We start from the raw sequence: 22,655 nt of genomic DNA, 5'->3' as shown, positions 1-22,655 counted from the left end.
TATTTCTTTTTAAGAAAATGATTAAATAGGCCTCCCATTTTATGAATAATTTTGAGCAAAAAAAACAAATAAAGTAAACACACAAGTTCACGCAGAAAATATCTCTATTTATTATGGCAGATGCCACTACGAATATTTTAATTTTGTAGATTTTCAGTATAAACAATTTATTGTTTGTAAAATTTGAGATAGATATTAAAGAAACATTGATAACTATCAAACACATCTTTCAAGTTTGTCCACCTTAAACGGTAAAATAATTATAGAAAATTAGTAATATCTCGTAATAGTTTTTTGTTCTCAATTAGGTATAATTCGGACTAATACCCTACAGGTAAATCCGTAAAGTACCGGCAAACGGTATTTAGCTGGGTTTTCGAAAAAGTCAATTAACCAATCATATACGGTTTACAGATCACGTGCTCCTCCATGTACCGAAAACAGGTCACGTGCTCCTCCATACGCGTACCAATACCCTGCGGTCTCATGACCGCAGGGAATAATTGAAATACTGCCGACTAGGTTTTACTGAGTGTTTGGTGTGGTTAATAAATAGTGTTACATCTATCGACACTTAAAAAATGAAACTTTATCAGAAATTAGCAACCTGAAAAAAAGACACTGATAACAATATTAAGTGGTAAATATAGCAGACTCAGTTCGGTAAGGTATGTTGTGAGATATTATAAAAGATGAAAAATCTCTTACGCCTCCTTGCAACGACTTACTCAGTATGTTATCCCCAAAACTCAAAATATAACAATATTGCAAATATGTAAGGGGAATAGCTGTACATTTACGTTTTTTACTATACACCTGATTTTGTGAACATAAAAAATAACCGTCTTATGCAGTATTAAATCATACAGACTAAAAGTATCAGACTCAATTAAAAGAGAACAAAGTCCCAATAAATATTTCCTATTATTTGTTATTATGCTCATTCTAAATTCTCCACATTTGTTAAAAATGAACGATTTTAAAGTTTATTAAGTACGCGTGGATTGTATGCTTTAATTTTATTGTGATAAACTTCTTCAAGTGAGATTGTAAACTATATTTTACAAACTATAATAAGTGTTGAGACGCCTCAGTCTAGAGTATTCTTATTGAGCCAAGTAGGTATTTTAAGTATCATAAAGATTTCGATTTTATTATACCAAATAAATTTTGATGATTTGTTACAGCGGTAAGTAATAAAATCAAAATAGATTTTGTTCATATATATGTATATGTTTTTGTATTATTTTATAATTTGAAGGCGACCTTTCTTTCCACGGCGTCTCTATAGTCCATCTTTTCTGGTTACTAATTGTTTTTGTGTTCATTTCTTATTATTTATTCACCATAAGGGAGTTTCAACAGTATTACCCACATTTATTTATATTATCAGGTTGTAATCATATTCGGCATCATCAAAAACATTATCAGCAAGCATCACAGCAACATCGGTGTAATCTTTAAAGTCTTCACTTTCAAATCACCAGTTATCATTTTTATTAATATCAGCTTCGGTTTGCAGAAACATCCGTAACAATCAGCACAAAGTTCAGATAATATGTTAAGCTAATTAAAACTATACACTGCCCATCTATGAGTAAAATACTTTATGATTCATTGCAAAACATAACAAGAAAAGCATTGATGCAAAGCATCAAAGGGCGTCCAAGCAAGAAATGCAGCAAGTGAAGATGAACTAGTACACATATGATGACAAGATATTCTTATAAACTACCAGAAATGTATACCACTTATGAATGAGCGGACGAAAGACATTGTTCATTATGAACTTTGATTGGCATGCTAGAGATTAGAATATTACTTGTTATTTCTTTATGATCGTGGTTATTAATAGCAACGGATATACATGTATGCAATCATTTATAATCCATATGTGTAACGCATGATCAACACGTACCACACATTTGTCCCTTATTATGTACATGTTATCGCTATTAGCGAAGACTCCCTTAAGGTATCTGTTCACACTTTAAGTTAGTAAAAATATGACACTGGTTATATTACCATGTTGATCATGTTGAGCATAATTGTTTATTATACAATAATTGTAATATCTATTAATTTTCATTTTAAAAAAAAATACAAATTTTATGAATATTGTTTTCTTTTATTCTTTTTTGTGTTTATGTGCTATTTTAATACTGAGTTTTTACTACTCTTTTTTATTAAAATTGTAAAATAAATTTTAAGAATTCAATTGTCATATTGACCGACGATTATAAGTCAAAGCTTAACTGGAAAAAGTCAGTAAATTATGGTTTATCTTTCAATATATAATATTGTTTATTCTTAAACCATGTACATGTACATTGTATTTTTCTTTATCATTTTTTAAATTATCGATCAATTGAATAATTCATAAAATCTAATTTGTAACTTTGAATAATTCCTCGGCATCTTTACTAAACACGGATAACAAATTGAATAATTAAATAAAATGTTTCAAAGTTGATAATGTCATTTTAATACCATAAAAAATGTACCTTTTTCTCAATTATTGTACATATCACGGATTTATATTACATATAAATCCGTGTACATATTTATTGTTTTTATCTCATATAGATAAAATGAAACATGCTATTGTTGTTTTTTTCTAATTGTAACGATATCAAACATCTACTCCAAAACCGGGAGAGACCGGACAATATAACGTGTGGTACTATTCGCCGGTCACTAGTAAATCCTGGTCAAAATAGACCGGGAGAGACCGGCATTTACCGATAGTAGTGATAAAAAGATATATCTATAAATAGGTTTTTGGAATATTTAGGTCATCAACTGATCATTCTAGGATACATGTACAACAATAACATACCATGACATGATAACCGACTGTGTACTACAAAATGATAAATAAAAAACCCCGAAGAGCGCGATTTATTGACGGAAAAGGTTATTTCATTTGTAAATGTTTGCATTGCGAAAATTCATTGTAACATATCGCGACATTTCATTCTTATTTAATAATCAAGCACCCTCATACCGATCGGAATTTTCGGCTTTTATTATGACCGACTAAAACGCTCGAGAAGTTGCTGTCGCCCTTTCACAAAATCTGATCTCATTCCATAAGAGCGCCGCGCTTCGGCGCGGACGCCAATTAACATTTAGGGGATCCTTACTGAATATGTTTTAGTTGAAAAAGAGAATGTACAAACTATATTTTGATTGTTGCGTTCCAAATAGCTGGTCCTGTTGATTTGGCCCTTTCTCTACACAATTCTACCATTTTTTAATAGAACAGCTTCCTGGATACGCTTACACATCCGGACCTCAATAAGTTCACATATCCGGAATTCTATGAAAATCGGCTACATTTTGTAGAGTATTTAGAAAAAAGTAAAGAGTTCAGTCACCTAGCACTATCCTTTTAATTTAAGATTACTTTAAAATGAGTGCTGGTGAGGCATTCAAAGTTGACTTTCCTGTAGGGTTCCTTCAATATGCAGTGGAATTTTGCTCTGCCATGGCATGTAACAAAAGCAGATTAATTTCCTTTAAAATAACCAAACATAACTGCTAAACCCTTTTCTAAATCTCTCAAAATGTTATTGTCAACTGTTCAATATTTCGTCTAAAAACTGTAAACTCTTAAGATGCTAGCCATTGTTTTCTCGTTTAGGGCACACGCATTCTTTTTCTTAGGGACCATACGCCGCTTTTCATGGAATGGCACTACTGTGTCACATTGAAGGTTCAATGATAATCGCCGTATGAACGCATCTGCGGATGTCTCTAAATTTAAAATTTCACCATTTTTGTCTTCAAATGTTGAATTCTGCTTTGGCCGGTAGGGGTATGGACGGTAACTTGCACTTTCCAGTACCGTCCATGAACAGACTCAATCAAACCGAGCCTGCAACATTTTTTAATTTTGTCGTGTTTGGCTTTCTTGAGGGATTCTGTATTCTCTTTCTTTTTTGACAAAATTGCTACCGAGTCAGGAATATTTATAACGCTCGAGGGTATTTTCTCCAGGTAAATATATTTGTATGTTAGTTTGATCTGTTTCAATATGCCCATTCATTAAGCCAATGTTCATGACACACTTGGATTAAGGTTTCAGCTTCCTAGCTTCTGCTTAAAAAACTATTGAAGATATAAATTGATGATATGCATATTTTAAGATTTCCCAATGGCCTTTTCTAGTCAGTTTATCTTCTCATTTATTTACGTCTGCAACTTTTTAAGTTGATCAAACACCACAAAATATGTTTCTGCCTCTACTGTGTCTAATGTTTTTCCACCTTTATTGTTGCTGTCGAATATACTCTACTTGTAATATTTAAATAATTTTTAAAACCGCTTGTTTTGTTTTATAAATATTTTAACATTTTGTTACAATAAATAAACTGTTATAGTTATCCGCTAAAAGGCAAACATGAGGGTGAAAATCAATAAATCAGTTTAATAGTGAGAGGTTACCGAGTAATTTATGTCTTTTTAAAGAAATTGAAGTTGATTATATGAATGCTTGGTGTGTTTTATTCAAGAATATTATTAACATGTGACGATTAATGATAACACAACACGCATTGCCTTAGCCTTACACCAATTTATTTACATCGCAATAATTATCTGTTTGATTTCTGTCCATTAGTCCAAATACGCTCTCCGAGAACAGTTTTCAACTTTTAGCATGTTTCCCCGTACCTTCATGAGATTTTTGTAAAAAGCTAAATTATTTGACCTTTATGTAGCAAAATAAAATAAATTTGAGGAATATTTGCCATTAATTTACACGTTTAATTTAGTTACAGTGAAAAGTAACTTTTAGTTAAAACGTACTAAGAAGTACACATTTATTAATGCTTGTCTATTAAACCTTAGATATATATCAATAACTATGTCTATGTGGAACTAGCTGTTTTGTCAGCACAATAACATCTTAAAACAGCTTCACATCAATTTGATTGACATATAATGCATTTTATTACGTCGTTAATTTCTTTAATTAAATCTAAATGCAGTTATTCACGTTTGATTCATTGGAGATAGATAATGTCATCTTAAATCTAAAGTTTTGCATTTTGAATGTATACACTTTATAAGAGCTGTGGTATTTGTATTCATATAACACTTTAGTAGTTTCAAAATGAATTGAAAGAAAAGAAATATGAAAGATTTCCCCGTTAAATATCTTTGTTTTGTTTACTTTGTATAATGAAAATTGATAGTATCGTTTACCAATTCATAAATTCTTCTCAAAACAGTGTACAATATCTGTAATAAAGCATAGCATATCACTTTAGGTCCTTTGAAACAACACTATAAAAGCATTTTTTACTTACTGTATTGCTGTGAAAACCTGACTTATTTAACAAAATATGATACTTCACCGTGAAGAAAAATTTACAATAACAAAAGCTCATTACCATTTCTCTAAGGCAGTGAGTAATTAACAAAAAAACGACATAAATTCCAAAGAGAAAGATAATATTAAGTCATTAAAACAGCTACTATTTTTATCACACTTAAAGGTCTCATTAAAAGCGATTACTCTGATGTTTCTTCTTAGACAAAATAAGAAGAAGAAGAAGAAGAAGAAGAAGAAGAAGAAGAACGTTTATTTCACTTAAACTACAAGTTTCTCGTGATTAACATATATACAAGCATACATATATAATGACATGAAAAATACAATGACATGAAAGTAAACATAATAATTATATTGGATGGACGAAACAAAATAGAGATGACACTAATATTAAAGCATAATGGCTATTACATACACAGTAGTATACACAATAAAACTTTTCATTAGTTTGGATCTGTTAGGTATACATAAAAGTAGGTTGAAATACATATCTAAGCATTAATAATCTGATATCGTAATTTGAAAGCTTCATTGACAGAGCATAATTGTTTCTTTATTTTTATCACTTTTTAATAATTGGGTAAACTTAAACATACTTGGTCTATTTCTATAATAATTCTTAATATATATTTTTCTTAAATTTTCATATGCAGGACACTTAAACACAAAATGGAACTCGTCCTCAATTTCATTTGTATTGCAAATTAAACAATATCTTAAATTTCGCTCTACTCTTTCACGTGAATATCTACCTGTCTGGATTCTAAGATTATGAGCTGAAATACGCAGTTTTGTCAAAGCTATTCTTAGTTTTCTTGATACAATATTTTCTAAATAAGGTGACATTTCAAAACTGTCCTTTACTGATTTATATAAAAATAATACATCATTACAATTAATACTAGCTCTCCATTCTTGTAAATATTCATCTATTAATCTCTGTTTAAAAACGACAATAAAACAATTTTGATTAACGCTTAAAGGGTTTAACCATACATCAAAAAAACCCTATTTTTCTAAAAGACTTCGTACATTTGCAAACCAGTTTGTATACCCTATATTTATATCAGACATACACGAATTAACAATTGTAGTTATAATAATATTACTTGAACTTATTATCTTAAACCAAAATTTTACAATTCGAACATATCTGTTTATATACAACGGATATCTTCCAAGTTCACCATACACAGCTGCGTTACTAGTAGATTTTCTAACACCAAGAATAGTTTTACAAAATTTCAAATGAATATTTTATAACTTTTTTGATTTGTGAAAACCCCATACTTCACTTGCATACATTAAAATAGAACCAATAAAAGAGTCGAACAACTGTAGGGCTATTTTTGGTTTTTGTTTCATATTTTTTCAAATTTGCCACTAAATTATTTTAGGGCTTTTAAACTTTTACCATATAAAGTTTGAGTATTTAAGTTAAAATTTCCTGTATAATTCAATGTAACACCTAGATAATTTAAAATCATTTACAATTTCTATATTATCTTGACCATAAAACCATTTTTCTCCTGCTCTTAAACCACCTCTCTTACGAAAAAACTACGATTTTGGTTTTGTTTACATTAACTTCTAATCCCCATTTATTGCAGTATTCATGAAGCTTATTTAATGAATTTTGAAGATCTAGAGGATTTTCATCAATTTATACCATATCATCAGCAAACAAAAGTAAAATTAGGCAAATGTCTTGAAGATCTATACCAGAATTTAAGTTATTTTGCAAATAAAGTTCTAGATCTTCAATAAACAAGGAAAACATAACTGGGGAAATTATCTCCCTTTGAATAAGTAAAGGTTGAATAAAGTTATCATCATATTGTGATTTGTTCTGTATGATCATTTTTTAAGAATTCCGTCGATTATACATTTATTATTGAGTTACCTGGTCATTATTCTATTTTTTATCTTAATTATCTACAATAGCCACTCATGGTATATTTACAAATGACTCTGACAATGTCTCTGAAGACATCAAAGGAAATCAAGCAATCAAACATATTTTGTACTTTTACCGTACTGAATTTATTAGTCTCAACAGCCTAAACAATTGGGTTGCATATGTTAAAATTTTACTTATGAGAAATGGATTTTTGTGCAAATTTGGTTTGATCAAAAGTTTTTGACCATTACACTTTTGGATCAGTGTCTTGTGATGTGAGAAATAGTTATAAACTTTATAGTATGTTGATTATAAGTTATTTTTTTAACATGAAATATATTTGGATTATATAACAGTTAAAAACTTAAGAAATGCACTGTGCAAGCTTAGGACTACTTTACATGACTGAAAAAATAGAAAGAGGGGGGTATTCTTACTCTGAAAGAAATGAAAAATAATATGTAAACGTTGTAATACTGAGATTGACACTCAATTTCATTTTGTTTTAAAATGTCACAGATTCACCTCCTTTAGAGAGAAACATATTCCATACAAGTTCTATCAGACCGACCCCTTATATTAATAAGGTGAATATTTTGATGTTATTTATATATGAAGATATAGTTATGAATTGGCTGTATTTGCATATTGCGGTTTCAGGAACGTAAAAAGCTACTTAATGACATTGTTTTAACGTGTTATAAGGTATGAATCAACATATATTTAGATGGTATATACCATACATATATTTTAAAATAGTTTTATTTATGTCACTTTATATACATTTATACTAGTAATTTGTAGTAAATTGGTATTTGATCTGTATAGTACACTGGCACTACATCATGTAATGTTGTTAAGTATATGTTTTGTTGATATGGGCCGGAGGCCAACATCGAATTGGGCTTTTGCCATTGTCATTGTAAAGATGAAAGTTTGTCCATTGATCACAAAAAACGTAACTGATTACCAAATTATAATTACACTGCTCACGGAATTTACGCCTCAATATTCATGGACTTTATGCCTTAACATTCACGGAATTTTTGCCGTAATGTTTCGGGATGATTTATGTCTCAATTCATAAAATGTGCCAAATGTTTCACTGATCAAAAATATGTACCTCATTGATTACAGAATGTTTGTAACATGGATAACAGAGTACGTGTCTCATCGATTAAAGAATATAGGCAACACCGGTTATAGAATGTATTCCTCAAATACCACAGAATGTTTGCCGCAAATATGACGAAAGGTTTGCAACAACTATCACAGAATGTATTCTTCAATTATGATCACAGAAGGTTTGCCGTAATGGTCACAGAATGTATTCCTCAATTATCACAGAATGTTTGCCGCAATTATCACGGAAGATTTGCCTCAATTATCACATAATGTATGCCTAAATTATCACATAATGTGCAAAGATGTATGTAAATTATACGCATCAATGACAATATATTTCATGCCATAATACAGCTAACAATGTACAGAGAAAAATGAAAAAAAATGAAAAAGAAAACAAATGTGTGCGGATATATTCTTTCAAACAGTATCCAGTACCACAGGAATATGAACAAAATGCAGAAATAGCACCATAGTAATCTAACCTTTTGTAATTATATTGGCAGAAATGATCACCAAGGTATAATATGGTTTTATTGCCCTGTCAATTATAAATACATTATAGCATTTATTTACATATTCCATCCCACTGCGGTTGTGTCCGTGTAGTTTACAAGAATTATTATGGAGTAAATGCCTTATTTCTTTTTGAAAAGTCACACCAGCTTAGGGTATAGGGCGTCGTCACATCCGCAATAGCGCATTCGGTTTAGTGATTGCCTAATATTTAGGAGGTCTGTGTTTTGACCCCAATTGTTCCCTTCTCTTTTGTTTTTGCAACAATATTTTAACGGAAATATTGGCTGCCAATTAGTCTACACGGATATGAAGCAACTTAAAAACACTGTTTTGTCTCGAATTGTATTGTGAATCCGAATGATTTTTTAAATATTACTTCTTAAACAATGTTATTTCAAAAGAGTATATATAGACTTCAAAACATAATAATTATTAATACGAGCAATTCGTACAAAACAAACAACATTAAAACAGTCATAGTCTAAATAATGTTGAAAAAAAGAGAGAAAAAAAGAAATAAAATGAACATTCGCGGTCTCGATCTTACTACACGTAGAACATTTATATATTATAAACCGTATAATCAGTATGCAAATGACAGGTTAGGTTAATAAAATCAAATAATAATTAAATAAATCACTATATTTTAGAATAAATTAATTGAAAATATTATGCGCATACGGTTGCTTAAAAATAATTTGTAAAACATAATGTAACATATTTCCAAGATCATTCGTGAGGATGACGACCTGGTTAGCGTATTGAAGGCGATTTGTGTGTTGCTAATTTTGATGTGTCATATAACACCTCAATTGCACAGGGGATCAACTTTATATAGTTCATCAAAACTTGTAAGTCGTTAAAAAGATATGTTTGTTTTTGGTTAAATGATATATGATACCAATTATAAACAGTAAGTTTTTTAGGGGTTTTGTTAATTTGGGATGTTAAATATAAGCTTTATTAAAACCAATCAAAATGCTATGCAACCCTTTTATTGTTCAGTTATCCATTTATCAATTGTCGTTTGATGCGGACTGTTTTCAAAAAGAATGTTGTCGTGGGTTTATGTGTGTCAATCATTCAACGTGAGTATATGACTGACAATAAGATCAAAATAATATACAATTAATCAACCTTTGTCTGTGATGACGAGAAATATTCACAGAATTGAGAAAAATGGAACCCCTTAATGGAACACTCAAAAACTAAAAAATTGAACATGTTGCGGATCATAGACGGTACTGGAAAGTGCAAGTTGTCGTCCAAGCCCTTGCTCGATCAAACGGATGTAGTCTTGACATTTAGCGAGGTAAATATCCTGCATCTTTTCACATAGATGATTAAAACGATTGGAAAAAGAAGATAAGAATATATGACAGACTGCTTTTTAACAAGAAGATTCTTATCATTTTACATATAATAAGTTTAATCCTTTATATATCTACCATAGAAAGCGACCGACGTTTCCATACAGTACACTTAGACTTCATTCCAGTTATGATTTATTATTTAAAGAGTTAGATTGAAAGGGACATTATAAGTATTTCAATCAAAACTAAAAAGTTTGTCTGCAAGGTTTTAAATTATGTTCAAATACATGATAATGTGTGTGTCACTGCATATCATTCAAAGCATATCTTGGCATACAAATTATATTCCATGTCAATAATTCCAAAATGTAAAGTAATATTAACATTAATTGCATATGAAAAACAACATTTTCAAAACAAAATAATTTTAAATCAATAGATTTATTTATTTATACACAGACATCGAAAAGTTGAACATGTCAAGGTTACGTATTTGTTCTTTCTTAAAAAACTTGTTAATCACCAAAGTATTTATTTTTTGTATTTAGCGAAGAATTATAGCGTATTTTATGTTTGCTTATAGAACACATATCCAAAACTTGATCACAATCTGAATTTTGGCCAAGTTACTTTCTTTTGATTTCCATTTTAAATAATTACTTGTCAACAGTGTGTGATTGTTAATAGTACTTTTAGCCTCTCTTTTATCATGTTCTTGATCAATATGTTAGATGTTTGATATAACTGAACCAACGACAACAAACATTTCACAAAAGACTGCTTCAAATGACAATACATGACTTAGCTACTATCAAGGAACTACGTGCGGGTCGAATAGCATTTCGATTTATTTTCAGTTATACATATGTACTTCATATTTACAAAAATAATTCAAAATTTTAAAACCTACTGTTCATTTTCTTGACATGGCGTCCGCATATGTTTTTCCGGAAACCAACGTACATAACTGATGCATATTTCGGTGTACTGTATGAATGTGGTCCTATATGAATTAGCAGATGAACTGTGACTAAGACATTTTTTTGGAGTTTAACCAAATTCGTGAATGATACATCAAAGTTTTGCTGATTAGCCCATTAATAGTACCTGAATCATAATTTATCTGATTTCTTTTAGTATTATACGACACTGGTATATTAGCAAATATCTAAGGTTATTGGAATATCAAAAATATTGAGCGTTTAAATGCGTTATTGTACTACAGTAGGGTGAACGTTTCAGTTGTCAAAAATAGTGTTTTTTGTGCGTGCGTTTTTCGTATATCGTGCGTGCGTATATCGTGCAACGAGGGTTTGTTGAAACACTTTCTAAAGCGTGCATAGTTTACCGTTTAGTTTGTTTACCGTGCGTTTGAAAGTGTGCATTTGTTATTCCCAGTGCTAAACGTTTTGCGTGCGTCTGCGTTCGTCTAAACGTTTAAGTACCGTGTTTTTCTTCTGTTACTATTGAGAAGTAAGAGAATATCTTAGATAGATATATTTTGTAAATTTCGGGTTTCTTTAACGTGTAAAAGATGTTCAGTGTCCCTATCAAAGAATAGAAATATTCTATAAAGAAATATTAGTGTGATCTTTACATTAAAATTTTAAAGTTTGTGACCTCGTGGTGAATATCAGATTTCTACGTGCTTTACGCCGAAGATTAGTTTTAATCTTATTTTACATACGCTTAAGATTTAATTACTATTTAATTTTTGATATTCAATTCAGCAAACAGGTGTTTATATGCGTAACAATATATCCGATATGACGTTCGTCAGACATCATATGTGATGGTAATTAGACTAGCACAGCCCCCCCCCCCCCCCCCTCTTACCACTTCATATTCTGACGTTTCATCAAAGACTGTCCGAATCCTATTTATGGTGATATTTTTTTTTAGACAGTTCCTTCCCATTTTTCTTAACAGATTTATATTGATATGTAACAGCATGGCAGGGACTCGAACCCCTGAAACTCGGAATACCATTCCGCGGCTCTTCCCTATGAGCTATTCGGCTGCTTATACATTTTATGTGTTTAAATACAGAATAGTTGTAAACCTACTGTATATGCAAGTCACAGGGTGATAATGTAAGTCCCAGGGTGAGAAAAATGTGGACTCGAACCCGTGACCCTCAGAATACCGTTACGCGGCTGTACCGACTGAGCTGTCCGGCCGCTTACACATTGTATGTGCTTAATAGTGACCACCTCTAAATCGTGACAAATACGGCTGAATAGTTAAAAAAAACAGGTAAATAAATTCTAAATTAATACAATTTGAAAAAAAAACACACACACACACACACACACTCTTGACAAAAATTACAATAAAATATATTACGAGTTTTATAATTATTGTTTACTAAAATGGAATGAGACATTTATTGATAGTTGTACTATTTCTTTATTTTTGTACAAATAAAAATAGCTAACCTTTTTTTCCTAGATAAGAAAATTCTATGGTGGCTAATATGTACCATGTCGTACTTTTTCTTCCCTAGGCACAAGACGAAAACTTGAAAACTTGAAATTACGACTAAGAAGTTTTGTTCTATTTTTGTCCGGCGCTCATGGCATTTTGTCGTTTTTCCAGGTCTTTGTAAAAATAACGATATACATGTATATAACAAAAAAATATATTTTAATCTGGTCCGATACATCCCATACATAAGTATAAAGTGTCTAAAAGATTGGTCCGAAGTGTCCAATGTATGGGCCAAAGTGTCCAAATATCTGGTTCGAAATGTCCAATAATCTGTTCCGGAGTGTCCCAAAATTTGGTTTTACGTGTCTGATAGGAAATGTCCATTGTCCGGAATGTCCCATTACCAACTCAGCCACCATAAAATTTAGTCCACAAATTTATTCAAGAGTGCAAGCAAACACCCACTCTATCAGGAGTCTGTAGTGGAATTGACTCAGTCTGAGAACTGGATGTTGAAACCAGTATATAAATTTGTAAGAACAGGTTAATTGGTACCCATTTTGCATACTAATATCCCTTGCGACTTGTACAATTTCAATTGATTGTATAAATTTTCCTACAATATCAATTTCATGCTTCATAGGTAGGTCAATTCATTAAAAAGGGAATAATACGAGATCTCTATGAAAAGAAATGTAATTGATAACTCAATCAAAATAAACTTTATTAATTAAAAGCTTTAATTAGATGACTTAAAAAAGAAGATTCCAATAATTCTCCATTTAAATTCCAAATGTTATAGAAAATTCCATTTGGACCCCAACTATTAAAGAAAGCGCATAAAATGTCGATACACCGGGTATTTCACCTTAAACCTAACCTCTTAGGAAATGATACAGAGTTTTTCATATAACATAAATCTATTATATTAATTAACAAACATATTCAATTGACTAAAATAAGGGAGTCCTAGCAAATTTTATTACAAAATATAAGAATTATGGCATATCCCCTAAGATGCCTTACTGTCCAAGATAATACACTAAATCACTACAAAATATGAAAATTTTACCTTATTATAATAGATTTGGAAGTTAAACAAAGCTATAAGTGCAACATAAATCTACGACATGTAAATTAACTAACAAACATATCTAATTGACAAAACTAAGGAAGTTCCACCAAATTTCATTACAAAATATAAGAATTATGGCAAATTTCCTAAGATGCCTAACTGTCTTAAAATAGTACACATTCTCTACAAAATGGGGAATTTGACCGTATTATAAAAGCCTAGGAAATGAAACAGAGTTATAAGTGCAAGATAAATCTATTATATTAATTAACAAACATACATGTATCTAATTGATAAAAATAAGAATATCTTAATAAATTTAATTGAATATTAAAAAAATATGGCTAATTTCCTATGATGTATAACTATACAAGCTAACACACTAATTCATTAAAAATGGGGGATAATTTTACCTGATTATAACCTCGTGGTAAATAAATCAAAGTTAGTAAAGCAACATAGTATTATAATATTAAGTAATACCTAAATCAAATTGACTTATATAAGAACAAATTTCATTGAAAATTTAAGAAATTATGGCTTATTTTCTATGATGCCTTATTAATAACTTCACCACACTAAATCATTGAAAACTGGGGTAAGTTTACCTAGTTTAAAGCTTCTGGTCACTGAAACAAAGTTAGTAAAGCCACATAATGTTATACTATCAAGTAACTAATACATCTAATTGGCTTAAATAAGAAAGCCCAGTTGAATTATATTGACTATGAAGTTAAGGTAAACTTTCTATCAAGCAAATACATTAAATCTTTAAAAAATGGGATAATTTTACCTTATTATAACCTCCTAGGAAATGAAACCAAGTTAGTAAGGCAACATATTACTATAATATTGAGTAACAATTACATCTGTTTGATTATTATGAAATAAATCCACCAAATTTCATTGAATAATAAAAAGGTATGGCAAATTTCCTATGATGCCCAAAACCAGGACAGACAGAGGTGTGCAGATCCACTATCAGCCTTCCCTGTCCCTGCACTTATAATACAATAGTTTATTTGGAGTAGAGATCCATTACTGGCATGGTATATGGAATCACAAAAATATACCGTAAAAATGATTTATTCAATTCTTTATAGTAAAGTCACAGCTTAGAACTGTTCATTATTGAGGGAAGAAGATGTGCAAGCGGACTGATAGCTTAGTCGGTAGTCAGCTGCGGGACAGTATTCCAGGGGTCCCTGGCTTACGTCCCAGTCAGGCTGCATATTTTTCTCACCTTTTGACATTTGACTCCCAACGATAAGTAATAAAACAATGAGAAATTGGTCTTTAAGTTTCATACCATCACCTATTCCAAAGGGGACAGTGATGGATGGTATAAAACTTTAAAAAAGTCCTATTTCACATTGTTCACTGTACCCATTCAAGAACGAATTTCAATAATAGAATACAGGCTAATACAATATAGTTCAGTCGGTTGAGCGGCAGAATTGAGGTTCAAGTCCTGGTAAGACAGCGCCTTTTTTAAAACTTGTGACAGTAACAAAAAAGGAAGGTATTAGGCATTTAATGTTGCATATTAAATGCATATAATGTCAACAAATTTCAATTTCAACTGCTATGAAAGATATTTTATGATGCGCCGCTCTTTTGGTAAATCAATATACTTTATAGTTTACACATGATTCAAAAATTATTGGAGTCCCACACTCCTCCCCTCCTAGCTGGCACTTATGGAGGTGCATGAAGTTGACAGGTTTCTTCATTTTCCTCATTTTTTTCTCACTTACAGTTTCGGGCCCAAAATGAAAGTTTAATTATTCTTAATATTTTACAATTATTCATTAAATTTCATAAGGCTTGTGGGGACACATCACCGATGTAATTGTTACCTAGTATCAGTTACACACTTATAAATTAAAGGTTCTTAATAATAAACCAGTGTTTATAATAATTAAAATAATATAGCTTTATTCATTTTTTTTCACACTTCTAATTGTTCTTACCTGTTATATAAAAAAACATATTTTAATCAATGTCTTTTAATGGTATTTTTTTTTTTTTTGATAACAAAAAGAATGAATAAATATATACATGTAGATTTATAGCTGATAATTCTTTCAGAACTCATATAAAATATCATATCAGTTATTATTTTCCCAGGGAAATTTCATTATATTTATCACCAAAAAATCTTCTTTATATCAATCATGAATACAATTGTTTGCAAGTATGTGTTATATAATATTATAACCCATAATACATGGTATTTATTTAATATATTTATCAAATTTAAAAAAAGGTGACGAAAAGACCGTGGTTTTAAGGCCGAAACGTTCATGGCCTAAACGTCCAGGAGGTGTAAAGTCCTAAAACATATAGCTTGAAAATATGTTGGGCTGCCGGTCTGCAAAGTATGTTTTCCTTTTGTTTACAAATGTCATATTAATTTCGTTCGCTTCTATGTAAATGACTTGATAGTTTGATCGCTAATTTGCTAAAGTTTCTACCATATCCGTTTTATTTTGTTTACGCCAGAAGCGGTATCGACGTAATTAACGTCTATCTAAGAGATTTCTGGGCTAAAGCAAATTATTTTTTTCAGAAATGTGCATAAAGACGAACCCGTTCAGTTATTTTTTGATATAAGCGCATGATAGTTTATAATGTCAAAAATCATTTGTTGAGGCTGCGCGACAAAGATAATGTTGTGCCAGGTTGAGTGCATTATAGCTCTAACACAGACCCGTTTGAAATACATGATTGCGTAGCTATCATCTGCGTATTTCGTTTCGTAAAGCTTGCGTGTTACGATCGTTCGTATAGCGTCTAACGTGCGTGCGTTTTTTCCGGAGCGTGCGTTTTGCGTGTAAGCTTAAACGTTCATCCTCCTGTAATATATATCGGTGAAACAAAAAGGTCGCTTTTACAACGGTAGCCAGGCAGTCATTTCACGAATGATCTCAGAAAGTTAACATATTCCTTCAAATAGTTGTTATGCTGATTAAAGTATAATGTCATAGCAGCTTTTTGAACTTATTCATTTCTTTTAATTAAATTCACTCAAATATTTTCGTCCGTATACTCATTGTGTTTCTTGTTTCGGAAATAGCTTTTCACAGATTGAGGCGTTCCTTTGCGTGATTTCTGCGAAAGTTTCACATTCCTGCTTTACTCGATTTACACGGTGGAATAGATAGAAAAAGGAAAGTAAAATGTTACAAAATGGTACCTAACGAACTTTCACTGAAAATGCTTTAGTTAAATGATGGACGTAAACACATAAAAATCATACACAATAAGTCCAATGAAATCAAAAATTGTAAGAGACAGGGCAAGTTTGATAAAATGGAAACCAGAGCCGGGGCATTCCTTGCTAAAGTTGCAGAAGTTTCCCCACATATATATCGCTCCTGAAATTTGAGTAAAAGTAAAAACATTATTGCGTAAAACACCAAATTTGAAAGCTTTCTTGTCTCTTAATAAACAATAATGTTTCATTCTTGTTGTTTCTATAATAATTTTTGGAATAAAATAAAATTTAATTTCAGTTACCATCTTTTATGGCCATCGCTTAAATAATTATAGAAGCTATTCTTATACGTTTGCTAATACCTTAATCGTTCCAACTTTGTCATTTTGATTAAATTGATAATTTTGAGCATTCCCCAAAACATAAAACAAATGACTTATTTTACGTACCAACAAATAACCAGGTTATATATATATGTATAAAAGTGTAATTTGGTAGTTTTTTAGTTTTCCGTCTGAAGATCCATACAATATGTGCTCCCCAGAAAACGGCATCAACGCACATCCTAATAAACAAGAATACTGCAGCTTCATGTTCAAGACCACAGTTTGATGACAACTTCGCTGCCCCTTTTATGATAAGCAAGAACAAATTTACTTAGATACATTGAATGTGAGTATTAAAATAATTCATATTGAAAATAGTGTTTTAAAATTATATATGTATTCAACAAGCAGATATAATTGAATATTTATTGAATTTATATATTAATTATTCGCTACATTTGCAATCAATGGTTATATTATTTTAGCTTTCAATGTCTCCTTATTCTTGAAGAAATGATATCAGATATTTTCATTTGCTCATTTTTCACAGTGACATTTTAAACATAACTAAAGCATAATCAATAAGTACCTGCAACGAATAGACTGGAGGTAACAAATTCGCATATGAATATAGATAAGCAGTACCCTGAAATATATTATTAAAACAAATACACTTATAAGACTGTTTAAGAAAATAATCGTTTTTTTTTTAAATACATGTACATCAAAATAGCCAAAACAGGCAATCATGATTAAGACCAACAATGGCATGTTGAAATTATTGCAGACCCAGTTTCAATTAAACTCTTTATTGACGACAGTGGCTAATGCAGACTGAAATCAACACTCTTCTTGACACACTTCTTGTTTAAGTATACTTCAACATTTTTATATGGAAATTACAGAAGATTGAATGAAAAAGAGATATTTTCTTATGGCGGTGATCATAGACCGTTTTATGTGACACTTCCATGAAAGGGAAGGTGTATGGACCTGTTGTTCATCAATGCGCGGATAACACAATTGAATAAAATGAAATTATGGATGTGAACCCTGAGTTTCACAGGCAGCTGCCAAAAGCAGGGAGCAATTCATATCTATGATTTAACAATATAAATGAAGGAATATTGAAACTACCTGTAATAAAGTATTTCTGTAAATTGAAATAACACTCTACAGCAATGGGAACAAAATTAAATTAGTGAAAAGTGCAGAGACGTTACTATTGCAGAACATGAAAAGTGCAACGCCTCTTCTGTCCTCTAGCTTCAGCTTAAGCAGTGTCGTCACAAATACTAATGGAAATTCAATTAAAAAATAAAATTCATGACGAGTAATTGTATTATTTCTTGTAAATATGTTAAAGGTGTATGATGACTTGCTCATTAAAGCCGACATTAAGGGAGTATTAGCTTATCTTTTGTTTGGTATACCTTATTATTTGGCAATGCATTACAAACTCTTTTTTTTAAAAAAAATGGCTGTTGGTGTTAAATCATTCGTCCCTATTTCACAAGTTTTACTAGCCTTTATTAAATGAAGAATGTTACAGTGAAAGACGATGAATGCTTCCACTCCCTGCACATTAATAACAATGTAGTCAATGCACATAAGGCAATAAAGACTCAAAAGTTTATTTTTAATCAATAGTGATGTAGACCTAAGTTATCCCGTCTAACATTACGTTAAAGGAAAACCGAAGGTACCTGCCTACCATATTTGCAATAGAGAAAACATAATCCGTTAAAAACACAAACACGGCACAATTGAAATTGTTGCAGGCTCGGATTGATTGAGTCTGTTCAAGGACGGTACTGGAAAGTGCAAGTTACCGTTTGCAACCACTAGCACCGGCTAAAGCAACATTTAAACACAAAATGGCATCAGTCAAAAAATTAAGAATGCATGAGCAAAATCTTAAAAGTCTTGTAACCTAGATCAATAGAATGATACTGCATCATCGAACACCTGATTAATGCTCCCAGTCAGACATTTTATTTTTAAAAAATCCGTCGACTCGAATGTAAAATACGATCTTATTATCAGTGTTAGATATAATGCGTATTATTTTTAGACCGTTGGACGTGTTATAGATTTTGGCGCTATTTTGGAACAAAGCATTTTACTGCGACGTGACGTTGGCGTCACTTTTTATGTTTTGTAAATTTGAAATCAGAGTTGAAAATACAGTCATTGAAATCAGACGTTCATTCAGTTGTTATGTCATTCAGACATTTTGGTCTTGCGAAACGGATACACATATTGTGAAAATAAACAAAATACATCAGAGAAAAAAGAAATCTTACACAAATCAATTTGTCAAAACTACGAGCGCTAATAAAAGCATCACAACACTTATTTCAAAATTTGACTAACTCACTAACGGATTATCAACGATGTTCATGATCAACTTTTAGATGTACTTTCGATGGTCAATAATGGCAAGACGGAGGAGGAGGCGATCATACAGCACGATTATAGTTACATTTTGCAGTCAACAATTAACCAATTAACAAGATCAAGAAAAATTTAAAAGTAAAAACTTCTAACTTAAATTCAACATCACAACCTTTCGAACACACAAGTTACGGTCTGGACAATTTTAGTACAAATACACCCTTATATGGTATAATTCAAACACATCCGCACGCTGACAGAGGAAATATTGCTGCCATGTCTTACCATCAGGTCTGAATTCCGACTCAATATTTTCTGTAAACAGTTCGGTGTTTCACAAATTACCGAAGTAAGACCTTCCCGTTTTCTCCGGAAACAGTCTGGAATTGCATGTATTCTGGGAATCGAATGAATCGGCAAACATTCAAATCAATCACTCTCGGAGATTTATTTATTTGAAATCACTACTTAGAGGAGAATCCCTTAAGGCAGTTACAGGTTTTAGCCGTACCAATACAAATTTCCAGAAAGCAGTCTAACTTTTGCACGAGAGGTACAGGCAACGTGAAAAAAATATTCAAATTTATATGAAAGCCCTACTTGATGTTCCCGCCCCCCTTGAAATCATTTTCATCTCTACGCGACTTCTATTATGCAACAGAATCTTTTATCAGAGGTCTTGATTCATTGGGAAAAATGAAGATACTTACGACTCTTTAAAGGTACCAGTGATGCAGAATAAACTTCCCGACGAGATAAAAAAAAAGAACATGGTACGTGAACATAGCTCTTCCAATTGTTGATTAAGTGATTTTAGAAAGCTTTTGCTGAAAGAATTAACCATCATTGAGGCCGGAAATGAAAGTCCAACAAGTAATTCAATTACAGATGAATTACAAACCCCTATGAATTATCCAGCTACTGCGGCATTTATTACGAAATACAAGCAAAATAATCACCGTGGTATAAAGTCACCGAGGTAGTGCATATTCTGCAAAAACTCTCAACCCAGTGCAACCAGTGTCACAGTGAAAACATGTTCAGACAGAATCGACATTGTAAGACGTGATAAATTGTTTTTTTAATAGTTTTGGAAAACATAGAGTCCCTGACTGCGAATCCAAATTAAGCTGTAAGCATTGTTCACGACGTCATCATACAAGCGCTGGAATTAATCTGTAAGGGAACAATTTCCTGAACAGAAGACAGTAAACACCAGTGAAAACAAGAAAGCAGAAAAAGCATAAAAAGAATGATGCGTCAATATTACACTGCGCAAACACACAAACAGTTAAACCTTTACTTCTCTAGACACCTACAGCCAGCGTACAGTCAAACCCCACAAGCTGTGACGTAAAATTACTTTTTGACGAAGGAGCTCAACGGTCATTCATCACAGAACATTTACCCCAGATATTAAGATTGTACCCACATGAACAGAGTCTCACTATTTATCTGGATTTGGAGTAGCTTAAGGTCTTCAGCGTACCCGTTTATATACTATGACATGACGTGAACGCTGAAGACAACCCTGTAGGGAAAGTCCACCAATAATCGTGCCAGGAATCTGACACGCTCGTTTCATTCATCGAACATGTCATGAAGTAAAGTGAAGCATACCTTGATAAAACTATATATAATCTGTTAATAAGCCAAGGATGGACAAATAAAAATCTTTTTATGAACATAAACTACCTAATAGTTTCCGACAAGTAAACCTTTCGGCACTTGGACGCCATATTGCCAAAATGTTTGACCACGTGATTACGAGATTGACCTTTACGAACCCATGTGCTTCCAATATTTTTATAAATTATTTGTTTTAAAGATATTGATAAAGGTGATTAACTGACTTATATTCAATAAAAGCATATTTAAGTACTAAAAAATTAATGAAAATAAATAAAAACATTGTCTTGAATAAAAATATCGAAATCATGTCAACAAAATGTTCTAAATATAATACACGACTCTATTCGAATCTGTTCCCGCGAATGACGTCATACGAGATCTCGCGTGGCACCTGAATGTCATGGCCGACTGTAGTCGGCGTAAATTGATGTTTTACTGTTAAATAGGCAATTTTAATGACGGTATTAATATTTTGATACTTTAATTGGTATAGAACGATATTAAAATAATTATTTTATCGTAAAATGCACAAGAATTGATTGGGTCAAGTGTATTTGCAAGTGAAACATTAAATGAAAAAAGTCCGCCATTTACAAACAACTACCATATCTATATAAACAAAAGGTCCTTCATTTACAAACAAGTACCATATCTTTATAAACAGACACAGAAATTATACATATCAAAGTATATATTGTTCCAGAAATCGCCGTCCAACTGAAAACGTAGAGGAATGCGTGACATCCCGTACTTAAAAGGATTGAAATTAGCTCATCCGTTGCACAAAGATTATTTTTTAACATCACTCGTCTCATAGGAGCCGATTATTACTGGCAGATTGTGCATGATAAAGTGATCAGAGGAAATGGGCCTACGGCAGTGCAGTCAAAAATAAGTTATCTACTATCAGGACATAGAAAATAGTTCCTCCCATACATCCATTCTGAATCTTATGACAACGCATATCAAGGAAAAGATAGATCTGGAAAAGTTCTGGAAAGTGGAGAGCTTAGGAATAGATAAAACAAAACTGAACAAAGATTATGGAGAATAATTATGCAATTACCAGAATTCGTGTGTCGCCTACAGTAATAACGAGAACAAATTCATCGCTTAGTTGCGATGGAAACAAAATCATCCTCATCTCAACACAAATTAATACATCGCCCACAGAAGAACACATAATGTTATATTCAGACTCCAGAAGGAACCAATATTGTTGCAAGCATACGGAAAATCAGAGAAGACCAGTATAGTAGTACTGACTTTTGAACATAAATATTTGAAAACAAGTCTTATGTATTATACGACGTCGCCCCTCCCAAAAAGCCATACTATATACCCCACCATCCAGTTAAGAAAGATCACCAACAACGC

At 31.6% G+C, this 22,655-nt stretch overlaps 1 long non-coding RNA gene across 1 annotated transcript in view; it reads right to left on the bottom strand.

Annotated features, from left to right (window-relative positions):
* Window positions 1-9,512: 9,512 nt before the first annotated feature.
* Window positions 9,513-22,655, bottom strand: part of LOC132741234 (uncharacterized) — a 34,426-nt gene continuing 21,283 nt past the window's right edge. Inside the window, exons 6-8 of the long non-coding RNA XR_009627257.1 lie at window positions 17,839-17,895; window positions 17,373-17,552; window positions 9,513-17,083 (exon numbers count right to left, since the gene is read on the bottom strand). This is a non-coding gene — a long non-coding RNA (uncharacterized LOC132741234). The remainder of the gene's footprint in view (window positions 17,084-17,372; window positions 17,553-17,838; window positions 17,896-22,655) is intronic.

The sequence above is a fragment of the Ruditapes philippinarum genome, unplaced genomic scaffold, assembly GCF_026571515.1.
Source record: "Ruditapes philippinarum isolate M1 unplaced genomic scaffold, ASM2657151v2 ctg255_1_1_1_1, whole genome shotgun sequence".
NCBI lineage: Eukaryota > Metazoa > Mollusca > Bivalvia > Venerida > Veneridae > Ruditapes > Ruditapes philippinarum.
Note: the sequence above shows the minus strand (reverse complement) of the source record. Positions and strands in the feature narration are given on the sequence as shown.